This window comes from Apaloderma vittatum, unplaced genomic scaffold (genome assembly GCF_000703405.1).
Source record: "Apaloderma vittatum isolate BGI_N311 unplaced genomic scaffold, ASM70340v1 scaffold12101, whole genome shotgun sequence".
Lineage (NCBI taxonomy): Eukaryota > Metazoa > Chordata > Aves > Trogoniformes > Trogonidae > Apaloderma > Apaloderma vittatum.
The window spans coordinates 23,337-34,025 of NW_009700867.1; positions in this window are offsets into that span (position 1 = coordinate 23,337).

A 10,689-nucleotide genomic window follows, 5' to 3' on the forward strand; every position below is an offset into this window, starting at 1 on the left:
CTAACCTGTGCCCCATGCCCCCCTATGGAGAGAGTCACCTACCACAACGACACATCTACTTTTCTTTTTAGAGCTACTTCTGATGTTGGGTCTATGGTGACCCAGTCTCTTTGGCTCCTCAGGCCTGGGCGAGTCATTCTCCTCTCCATCTGTCGGTGACTCCTGCAGAACGCCATACCTGTTCTGCAAGATCAATGGGGATGATGGGGGAGGCCGGGAGGGGATATGAACGCTTCTCCAGGGAGGGACCTGTCTCCATTCCCCTCTATCTCCTAGGTCATCTTCTTCAGGGCAGCAAGAGGATGTGGGATCTCCTGCCTTCTGAGCAACCTGCCTCTCTCCCAGGGATGTCAGATCCTGGCTCCACCAGTCTATTTCCCTTTTGCACTCCCTTACTGCCCTTAGCCTGGCAACTTCACCCTCCAGCTCCGCCACCATGCTGAGCAGGTCATCTACCTGTTCACGTCTGGTACAGGTGTCGTCTCCACGACCCGCTGTTTCAAACGCCAGGCTCTGGCACTCTAAACAGCCAGAGCCCTGGATACCTCCATGTTTTGTGTGGGGCCTCTGTCTGGGTACCCACAGTGTTTTTAATAACAGCCTTTGGCCAAGTAGCAACCACGGCCGTGCAAGGAGCTGAGGCTTCACAAGACAAGGGTCAGTTGGGATGAGCACCACTCCCCAAGAGAGGCCTTGTTCCAAATGATCGGATCGGACTTACCTTATGTGCCTTCGGAACTTCAGTGCCCCGTCATGTGAGGTGTAGACAGCTGTGACACTCCCCAGGGCAGGAGGGCACCCCCTGTGAGCTGGGCCTGTGCTCCACAGGCACTGCCCTCCCCAAGGCTTCTTATAGCCCCGTTTAGATTCACCACAGCTGGTGCTGGTTCCTCCCAGTTTTCTCGGCTTTAAAAAAAGCCCCCGAAAGAGCTTTTTGTTGGCCTTTGTCTCTTCAGATCCCTTCCCCAGCACAGTCTCACCTGCCCTGAAGTGGGTCTCTGCAGTAAGTCAGAGCAAGCCTTTGTCTGGGAGAGTTTTGCACATCTCCGCAGGACGTGATTTGGCCACCGTCCCTGTCAAAATTGTTTCCCAATGTCTACTTTGGATTTCCTTGAATGTAACTTCTCTTTGGTGCCCCCCATCCTTTTGCTGTGCATGTCTGAGGTGACCCTGGCTCTGTATTTCTCTTTTACTGAGAGAAACAGGACAAAATCGAGCCTAACTGCCTCTATAATGAAGCTGGGGGATTGTGAAACACAAGTCTGTAGTGAGCTGGGGCTGATGGCAGAGGTTTCAGTCTTGGACTGGAGTCTCAGGCTGTCTCTTAACCTCCTTCACCATTTTAAAATGCAAACCTCATGCTTGCCCTTACCTCGAGGCATGTAAGCAAGGCGCAGCCTATGGCAGCAATCTCAGGTCATGCTTTCATGCCACTCCTTTTTTCCTCTGAATACACAGAGTCATGCAAGGCCAGCCAAGCAGCTTCTTGCACCTCACTTTCCTCCATCCTCTAGGCATGGGCACTGCTCCCATGCAAATCCTCCCTATTCCATGTGCTTCATTTCTCCCTGTGGTCTGACTTACAGATTTTTATTATTTAATTAATTTTTTAAAATGGAACGAGCTCCACGTTGGCTCTGTGCAAATGACATGGCCTTCAGCCCAGCAAGGCACACAGTCTGGTCTTCCCCACACATTTTCTTCAGGGTGGCCTCTGTGCATAGGAGAAAAATCACTATGAAATGACTAACCAGCATTGCGGGCTGGGTCAACTTTTATTCTGATAAATAATCAGGTTGTGCAAATGCTATCAGACACAATCAGTTGTGTGATTTCTGCAAGTGAGTACTTCAGCAGGGATGGGAAACTCCTCGGTGCTATGCTTCATCATAGAGCCAGAGCTTTGCTTGGTCCGTGGCCAAATCCGATTGCATTTGAGATGATCACGTTTACCTCCAGGCAGGCAGGCAAGGAGGAGCAGAGCAGCTTTGCAAAGCCCGTCTTGCTCCTCTCTACCCTTGCCCTGGGGCTCACTCCATCCCTCTATCCCTCCCTCCGCGCGGGTTTGAGGCGAGCCGAGGCAGGCGAGCAGCCTCCAGAGCAGGAGCCAGAGCACACCACCAGATTTCAGGTGTTTCCCTTTGTATAGCTTGACAGCAAAAGCTTTCACCCTTGAGAAGACTCACTTGCACCCATGGCTTGTCCTCCTGTGTCACTGGGATTTGCATAGCAGTGGCTAAAGCCTGGCTTTGGTTTTAGACCGAGTGCTTGAGCGGGGTGGAGCTACCAAGGTGGACTTTCCCCCACTGCCCCAGCTTCAATCCCCCTGCCCTCAAGGTCTTCCCAGGTATAGGGTATGTCTCATAGCTGAATTGCACCTTGCCAAAGCTGCTTAGTATTCATCCTTTGTAGCCAGTCGCTGGGTATTGTACAGAGCAAGGGCAATTCACAAGGAAGGAAAGGCATCGTTTTTTAGAAAAAAATAAAGCTGATTAGTTTCCCCCCTCCAAGGAAGCCTGAGAGACAGCGCACCAAGATGCATGAAGAGAACATTTATGCAGATGAGCAGCGTGGCCTATTTAAGAGGAAAGTGAAAGAGCAGTTATTCTGCAGCTCCATTCTGATGTTGACCAAAACCCCCCAAAACGTCAGGATACAACAGAAGGACCACACACAGATGCGGAAGCAGCACTGGCAGCGGGGAGGTTATGCTGGTGAAGGGACCCTGAATGGGAAGTGAATGAAAGCCAAGGCTCCCACTTGCAAAATCCCCGAGCCAGGGCTTGCGGGAGCGATTGCCAGGAGTAAAAGCATTAAAACCCCTCTGCGAGGCAGACTGGAGGCAGTATGGAAATTAAGCCAGTTACTGTCGTACTCGTTTCCGCGTTCGGAAAGGCCATGCACAGCGAGGGCCAACTCTGTCCTCTATTCCTGGCCAATCGAGCTCACACAGCCTGTGCTGCACCTCGGAGTAAGAACTTAGCTTAATCCTATATATTCTGTAGGCACAACCAATTAGCTTTTAGGAAGAGATTTTGGAAGCCTTTGCAGAAACCACTAAGAGAGAGCCGTTGGTTTTGCCTACAAAGCAGCTCTTTTCTCATGTTTTATTTTGTCACTTAAAGGATCTTCTCCTATTTCGGGTTTCAAAGGGGGGAAGATGGGACTGAGTTTGGCAGAGGGGGTGCCAGGTTTGTTATCCACGGTGCAGCTGAAGAGGGTGCACTGACCCTCTCTTGGCAGCTGTGCCAACACATTCAGTAACAAAGGAGAAAGCTGACATTGCGGGTCTAAGGCAGGGAGTTAATTCCTTTCGGTGTTTGAAGCATCCGTCTCGGATTTTGGAGGGGAAATCTCACCGAGATGAGCAAGAGCAGCTCATGTATTGTCAACCCTCCTGCACGCTCCAGCGTGGGCAGCCCTTCATTCCTCCTTACCCCTCCCCACTTTCCAGCCACTTTCTGCAATGGTGACTTAGGACACAGTGGAATTGCCTGCTCCTGTGCTTCTAAAAGGTGCTTCTTAAAAACTGACTCGTGGACTCCTAAGCCCCCAGAAAAGCAGATTCCCAGGGTACTCTGCTAAAGAGCTCCCTGAATAGCTGAAAGTTTGCTCTCCAAAAGTCCAGGGTGGAACTCTGCTGTCCTTTCTTCTCATTATGCTGAAAATTTTAAACTCAACCGTTTGATGATCACTGTAGCCAAGACAGCCACCTACCATCACATCTCCCACGAGTCCATCTATTCACAAATAGCAATTTCTAGTTGGCTCACCAAGTACCTGTGACAAGAAGGTACCTCCAACAACAAAATTCTCCAGGATCTGCCCATCACAGCAGTATGATATACCCAGATGAAATCTGGGAATTTGAAATCTACCATAAGGACAAGGGCTACTGAAAAGAAATTTCTCCTACTTGCCTGTAAAATAACTCATCAGTGTTTTGGGGTGTTTTTATCTGAAAGAGAGGATTCACATGCTTTCTTGAACTTGCATTTGGCATCCACTTGGGTGCTATCATCTCTCCTTTCCTTCCTTGATTTTCCCACCTGCTCAACTACATCAAGGAGACAGGGATGTACCTACACACATTTGGAAGGGACACAGAGGACTCGGGTCCACCACCATCACGTACCACAGCATCACCTGGCAGAGCCCAGCTGCACCCTCCCACCAGTGATCCCAGGGGTGGCGTGGGCAGGTGCCCAGGAGGTGGGACGGGGAGGCCACCACACACCATGGGGCAGGAGGCTGAGCTGCGCGGGGCGTGGGGCAGGAGGCTGAGCTATGCGGGGCTGAGCAGCACCGTGCACCCCGTGCCATGGTCAGAAAAGAGCCCTGACTGAGGAGCACGGTCATAGCCCTGGGCTCCCAACCAGTCACCCGCGTTTCTCCCAAAGCCAATGCCTGCTGCAGACAACACGATTTATGCATTCAGCTTCATACCTCTGTTTACAATCAGGGGAAAAAAAAAGTGTCTCTGTGTCTCAGAGAGTGATGGAATTAATTATAGAGAGAATTCTTAAGTGCTCAGATAATTTGATTTTTAGGACTCCTTTACATACTGAAGCTACAACCTCGAGGCTTAAAAGGAAGGAGAAAAACTCCACACCATAAACACCCGCACAGCTGGATACTGGCAGAACAGGACAGCTTTCCCTCCAAGCAGGACAGGGAGCGAAGCATGTGGCTGCGTGCACCTTTTTACAAGGGACACATTCTTGAAGGAAAAAGCAAGAGAAAGAGAAGGGGAACACGCAGCACCAGAGGAAGAAAGGGGTGCCATGAGAAGTGTTCATGCCAAGCTTGGATAACAGACTCCAGCAGATGTGCCTCCATTTGAACACAATTCTACTTGTAGCCAGCACAGAGGGAAAGCATTGATAGAAATTGATAATCCAGTGATACACATTGAAAATTGCTAATTTCTCTCATTGCTCCCACTGTAAAGGACAAGCAGGAAGGGCCTCCTTCAGCTGCCAGCACCTGGCGGTCTTCACTGCCACCACAACTTCTTGTGGCAGCAACAGAGGAGTAGAAAATAAGGCTCAAGACATATCCAGGAGACACGTGCAAGTCTGCAGAGGCAGCTGGAGGCCTGCTGGGGTGTGCCAAGGTTACTCAGATGATGCTGGACATCTCCGCGTGGGCTACTGAGTTGAGCCTCTGTCTATAACCATAACAGATTCGGCATTAAGTGGGACAGGAGAAGGTAGCTGCTCATTAAGGAACTGTCACGATGAATTAGGAGGAGGACATCCCACAGATCTTGTTTTACGTGCTTACACCTGGATGTATCAGTGGTGGGAACGAGAGGCCACCAGCTGAGACCCAGTCCTGGGGGACATCTGAGACCTGTGGGACTCGCAGCTCTGGCCAGGTTGGGACAGGAGATGGAGACACATTTGTTGTTCCTCACAGTTGTTCCCCAGGAACTGCTGAGGGGGCAGTGGGAGCTGCAGGAGGTACATGAGCAAAAGCCATTCAGCAACCTGAGGGCAGGGCAGGGCAGGGCAGGGGTGATGCACATTTCTTAGCTTGTGATTTTTCTGCATGTGTTCATCTGGAAGCTTTTTACTGCTGTTCTCTTTTCAGTTGGCACTTCAGCATTGAGGGCATTAAATTTTCAGAGAATCACAGAATTTTAGAGAAAAGGACAAGCACTCTCAGCCTAGCTACAAAAAAACAAGTTGTTTTTTAACAGGAGAGATGAGTCTGTCAAGGGAGCAGAGCCCCAACCTACCTCACTGATGGTGGCTTCAGAGGCCCTTGGCTGCAAGCAAGTGCTCAGGGAGGAGAAACAGCCAGTTTCCAGGCAGAGGAAATGGAAAGGGCACTGCAGAGCCTCCAAGATCTGCCTGTTGTACCAGGTGAGATTTCCACCGCTGCTCGTGCCTAAGCCTTGCATTTCCCACGGGCTGTAACACAGCCCTCTTCAGCTCTGCTTTGGTCTCTTGGGCAGCAGAAGCGTCCCGAATACACAGGCACTTCTACCTCACGCTGTGCTAGTCTAGAGATCAGCCATCCTCCTGCACCCACTTAGCTCCAGCGACCATCGAAGTCAGCACTTCACTTAAGTTTCCACTTAAATCCTGCGAGGGACAGAAACCAAACCTACACTCCTGTCCAACATCCCATGCCCCAGACACAGGTGGGCCTTGTCGCCCCACTGTAGCTGATGCTCACTGTATATGAGAAGACAAGGCTGATCTGCATGATGCTCAGAATATAAAGAATCCAGAGAGCAAGCTTGTCCCAATTATATTTGCTGTACTTTTGAAGCTCTTTGAGCCAAAACATGCCATCATCCTAACATAATATGACGCTAAAATCAACAACGCAGAATAAAAATAGATAGATGGATGAAAAGATAGCTCTGAGAAATAACTTAGAGCCAGTGGAATCCAAAAAAAACAGGACAGAGCAAGGTCTTTGTGGACATACCAAGGCAGAGTACAGCATTTGCAAGGGGATGAAATGGAAGGAAAACACAGGAAAACGGTGTAACTAGAGGAGAGAAAGTATTATCCAACATATCCAGCAGCAGGCTTGCAAGTGGGGATTTCACATCTGGCCCCACTGCCTTGCTGGAAGTGAACAAGTAGAAGGAAGAACGTAGGAGACCACAGCGTGGGAGGGTTTGAGGTCAAAAAAGAGAAGATAGGGAAGACCCAACAGAAGCAGCGTAAATGAGGGGACAAACGGCCTCATCTATCGTTTGAGTAATTGTGCCCAGCTGAACACAAGGTGCTCCTCTGAGCTGCTGCCCACACACCCCACCCATGAGAGTCCGGCCAGAGCTGCTCTGCTCTTAACAGATGGCACAAAGGGCAGGCAAAGCCCCAGCTTGGGAACAAACAGCCCCGTAGGCTTGAAACATGTCAGGTGATACGACAACTCCCATATCACGAGCATTCGCATTCACATTTGTAAGGCAGCACCACGGGATTATTGCTGTTCTTTGTCTCAGGGAGGGAAGAGTGATATTTTAAACCCCGAGTCTTGACAAGTGCTGGCAAATGAGTGTTCAGCAGAGGCTACGGTATCTGTAAATTAGCAAAATGTATTTTGCTCTCTCTGAAAAGGCAATGGCAGCCTGGAGCAAAATCTGCCCTCTTTCACCTGTCCCCGCTGCCTCAGGCACGCTATATATTACCTTATTTTAATAGGTCTCAAACGAGCAATGAATTCCATAACCACACAGTTTAACGGCTTCCGCACTGTTACAAAAATACTTGCAAAGCCATGTTTACTTCACTGGAGAGGGACAGCCAGCTCGATCAGCACCGCATCGCTTTGGCTTTTCATTCGTTGCATAACAGAAATTAGTTCAAGAGTACCTGGGACTGAATTTGAACCTGAAGCAGCCTTAACTAAACATTCAGTGACTGCAACCTTTTAGTCTGATTCTTTCCATCTCCTCTTCCCTCTCCCCAGCAGTGCTTTGCTCTTCAGTTTTACTGCAACTATCAACCACTTTAAATGGTGTCTTCTGCAAACTGGATGATCCCCATCTGTCTTTATTTGCCACACAGCTGATACAGAACAAATAAGAACGAAACTCTTACCTACCAGGACCAGAAGATGGGGACCAAGGAGACAAAGTCCCTCCCACTGTAAGTGAAGACAAGGTTTATGACCAGCTGAGGAACCTGAACATACCAAAGTCTATGGGACCTGATGAGGTGCATCTCAGAGTCCTGAGGAAAATGGCCGATGGAGTTGCCAAGCCACTCTCCGTGATATTTGAAAAATCATGGCAGTCAGGTGAAGTCCCAGGTGACTGGAAACATTACACTCTTATCTTTAAAGGGGGTAGAAAGGAGAATCCAGGAAACTATCAACATGTCAGCCTCACCTCTATGCCTGGGAAGATCATGGAACAAATCTTCCTAGAGGCTCTGCTAAGGCACAGGGAGGACAAGGAGGTGATTCAAGACAGCCAGCACGGCTTCACCGGCAGTAAGTCCTGCCTGACCAACCTAGTGGCTTTCTACAATGGAGTGACTGCATCGGTGGAAGAGATCCCGCAACATCCTTTTCTCTAAGTTGGAGACATATGGATTTATGGATTTGATGGGTGGACTGTTTGGTGGGTAAGGAATTGGTTGGATCGTCACACCCAGAGGGTTGTGGTCAGTGGCTCGGCGTCCAGATGGAGACAGGTGACAAGTGGTGTCCCTCAGGGCTCCACGCTGGGGCTGGTGCTGTTTAATATCTTCATCAACGGTACAGACAGTGGGATCAAATGTACCCTCAGCAAGTCGGCAGCTGACACCCAGCTCAGTGGTGCGGTTGATATTCCAGAGGGACCTGGACAAACTGGAGAAGTGGGCCCATGTGAACTTCATGAAGTTCAACAAGGCCAAGTGCAAGGTCCTGCACCTTGGTCAGGGCAATCCTCACTATCAATACAGGCTGGGGCATGAGGTGATAGAGAGAAGCCCTGTGGAAAAGGACTTGGGAATGCTGGTGGATACAAAGCTGGACATGAGCCAACAATGTGGTGGAGGCCCCATCCCTGGAGACATCCAAGGTCGGGCTGGATGGGGCTCTGAGCACCCTGATCTGGTTAAATATGTCTCTGCTCACAGCAGGAGGCGGTTGGACTAGATGACCTTTAAAGGGCCCTTCCAGCCCAACACATTCTATGATTCTATGATTCCACATACGTTGCAAGATGAAGAAGTGAGTGTTGCAAGACATTGGATGACACTTGCCAGGGAGCTGTAGGAGAGCAAGGCCACCCCACAGCAGAGTTGGTGCCTGGGCAGGGGTCCACCAAAAGCCCCAGACCGGCTGCACTGATAGAACAGGTCCCAGGCCCACCCAGGGGGTTCAGGTGGGAGGAGCAGGAGAGCGGAGCACCTACAACATGGGTCTGAGACACTCCTGGGAAGACCTGTCCATCTTTTAGCCGGGATGAGCCACATGGACAGCATCGCTCCAGAGACACCGAAGCCCCCAGCCAAGCTGAACTTGGGCTGCTGGGGGCAATAGAGGGTGGGTGGGGACTCCCACGGGAAGCTGGGATGGCTCGCTAAGGTCTATTAGCGCTTCCAAGGCCCCAGTGATGCCCACTCTTCATTTTCGCATTGGCTTTGGCTTGTTTTTCCCTTATCCTTTTACTGAACAAACACCCCGCCATCACTCTGCCTGGCAGGTTGGTGAAGTGTCCCCCAAGCTCCCTGCCTGGGGACGGGGCAGACAACTGCTGTGGCTCTCTCGCCGTCGCTCCCTCTCCTGCCTCTCAACTCTCACGTTTCCTCGTATCAAAGGCACAGCCAGCTGTGAAAATAATATCCTGGCGTGGCTGACACCGTCACGGCACGATGTGCAAACACCTAGGCAGAGCAAAGCCACGCTGCGTATAGCTCAAGAGAAAGAGCACTTACAGAGAAATAAATTTTGTTTAATTTTATTAAAGAACTAAGGGTGCTTCCCAGCTTTCAAGTGGCAACAGGAGGGGCCTGGCATGTCCCACCAGCAGAGAGAGGTGAGAAGAGCTCGCTGACCAAAGGGAAGCAAGCATATGGAATACGTTACCCACATCCATCATGGAAGTTAGGAGCTTAAAGAGTTCAGAAGGAAACCAGATACATTTCCAAACAAAGAAAGGCTGAAAAATATTGAGTGAGTGACAATGCACAGCAGGGAGGGAAGGAGAGAGGGCTCACATAGCCTTCCCTCTGCCTGAATAAGCCTGAAGTCTTTTGAATGTGGAAGTTGCCTGAAACTGGTTTAAGATGTGCACTGAAGAGCTGAAAGCTGAAACTTTTAGGCATTAATCAACAAGCTCTGGGTGAAAAATAAATAAAAAATAAGGGCCCAAGTAAGTGATTAAACTTTCTAGATGTCCGCACTCTGGCTAGCGACACCATTGGTACTGTCAGGCTGGCTTCACCTACTCCAACCCAAACCTCGCTGTACGTCCTTGCAAGAAGCCTGCTGACTAGGATGGCTTTTGGTTTTAAAATTGAACAAAACCCAGAATCAATGTTTGAAATGAAGTTTCTGCAGCACAGACCACCACCGAGCAGTCCTGGTCCCCCAATGGCTCCTGATACCAGCGTTGGCTCCTCTGCCATCGTGAGGCACACGTTACGTGCCCCCACCCACCCATGAATCCAACCCCGCTTTAAAACTATCCAGCTGCAGTGCATGTCACCTGCCACGGGCTGGGAGGTGGCACTCCCCTGACGGAGGGGATCCAAGGTGCTCTGGGAAGAACAGACCACCAGGGCTAAGTGCAGGTTGAGATGCCAGCCACTGCTGCAGTGACCTCATCCTCGAGTGATGGTCTGTTGTCCAAAGACATGACAGTGCTGTCGGTGTAAATGAAAACACAGGGCCCCCAGGTGCCCAAAGAACCCTTCAGAAATGGAACGTCAGCATTTCTTTAAAATCCTGTGCCAGATTTTGGGCAGCTACCCCCTGTCCTTAGCCAGAAGGCAGAGTGCTGACCAGGAGATAAGTGTCCTTCTGTGAACCTCCCGGCCCTGCCCTAGGCGCTGGAGAACACCAGCCCTGTCCCTCTGGCTGTGCCGTTCCAGCACCAGCGTTAGGAACCTGTTGGTGAAAGATGGCAATAAAAGAAAGAAAGGAAAGAAAGAAAGGAAAAGAAAGAAAGGGAGAAAGAAAGAGAAAGAAAGAGAGAGAGAAAGAGAGAGAGAAAGAGAGAGAGAAAGA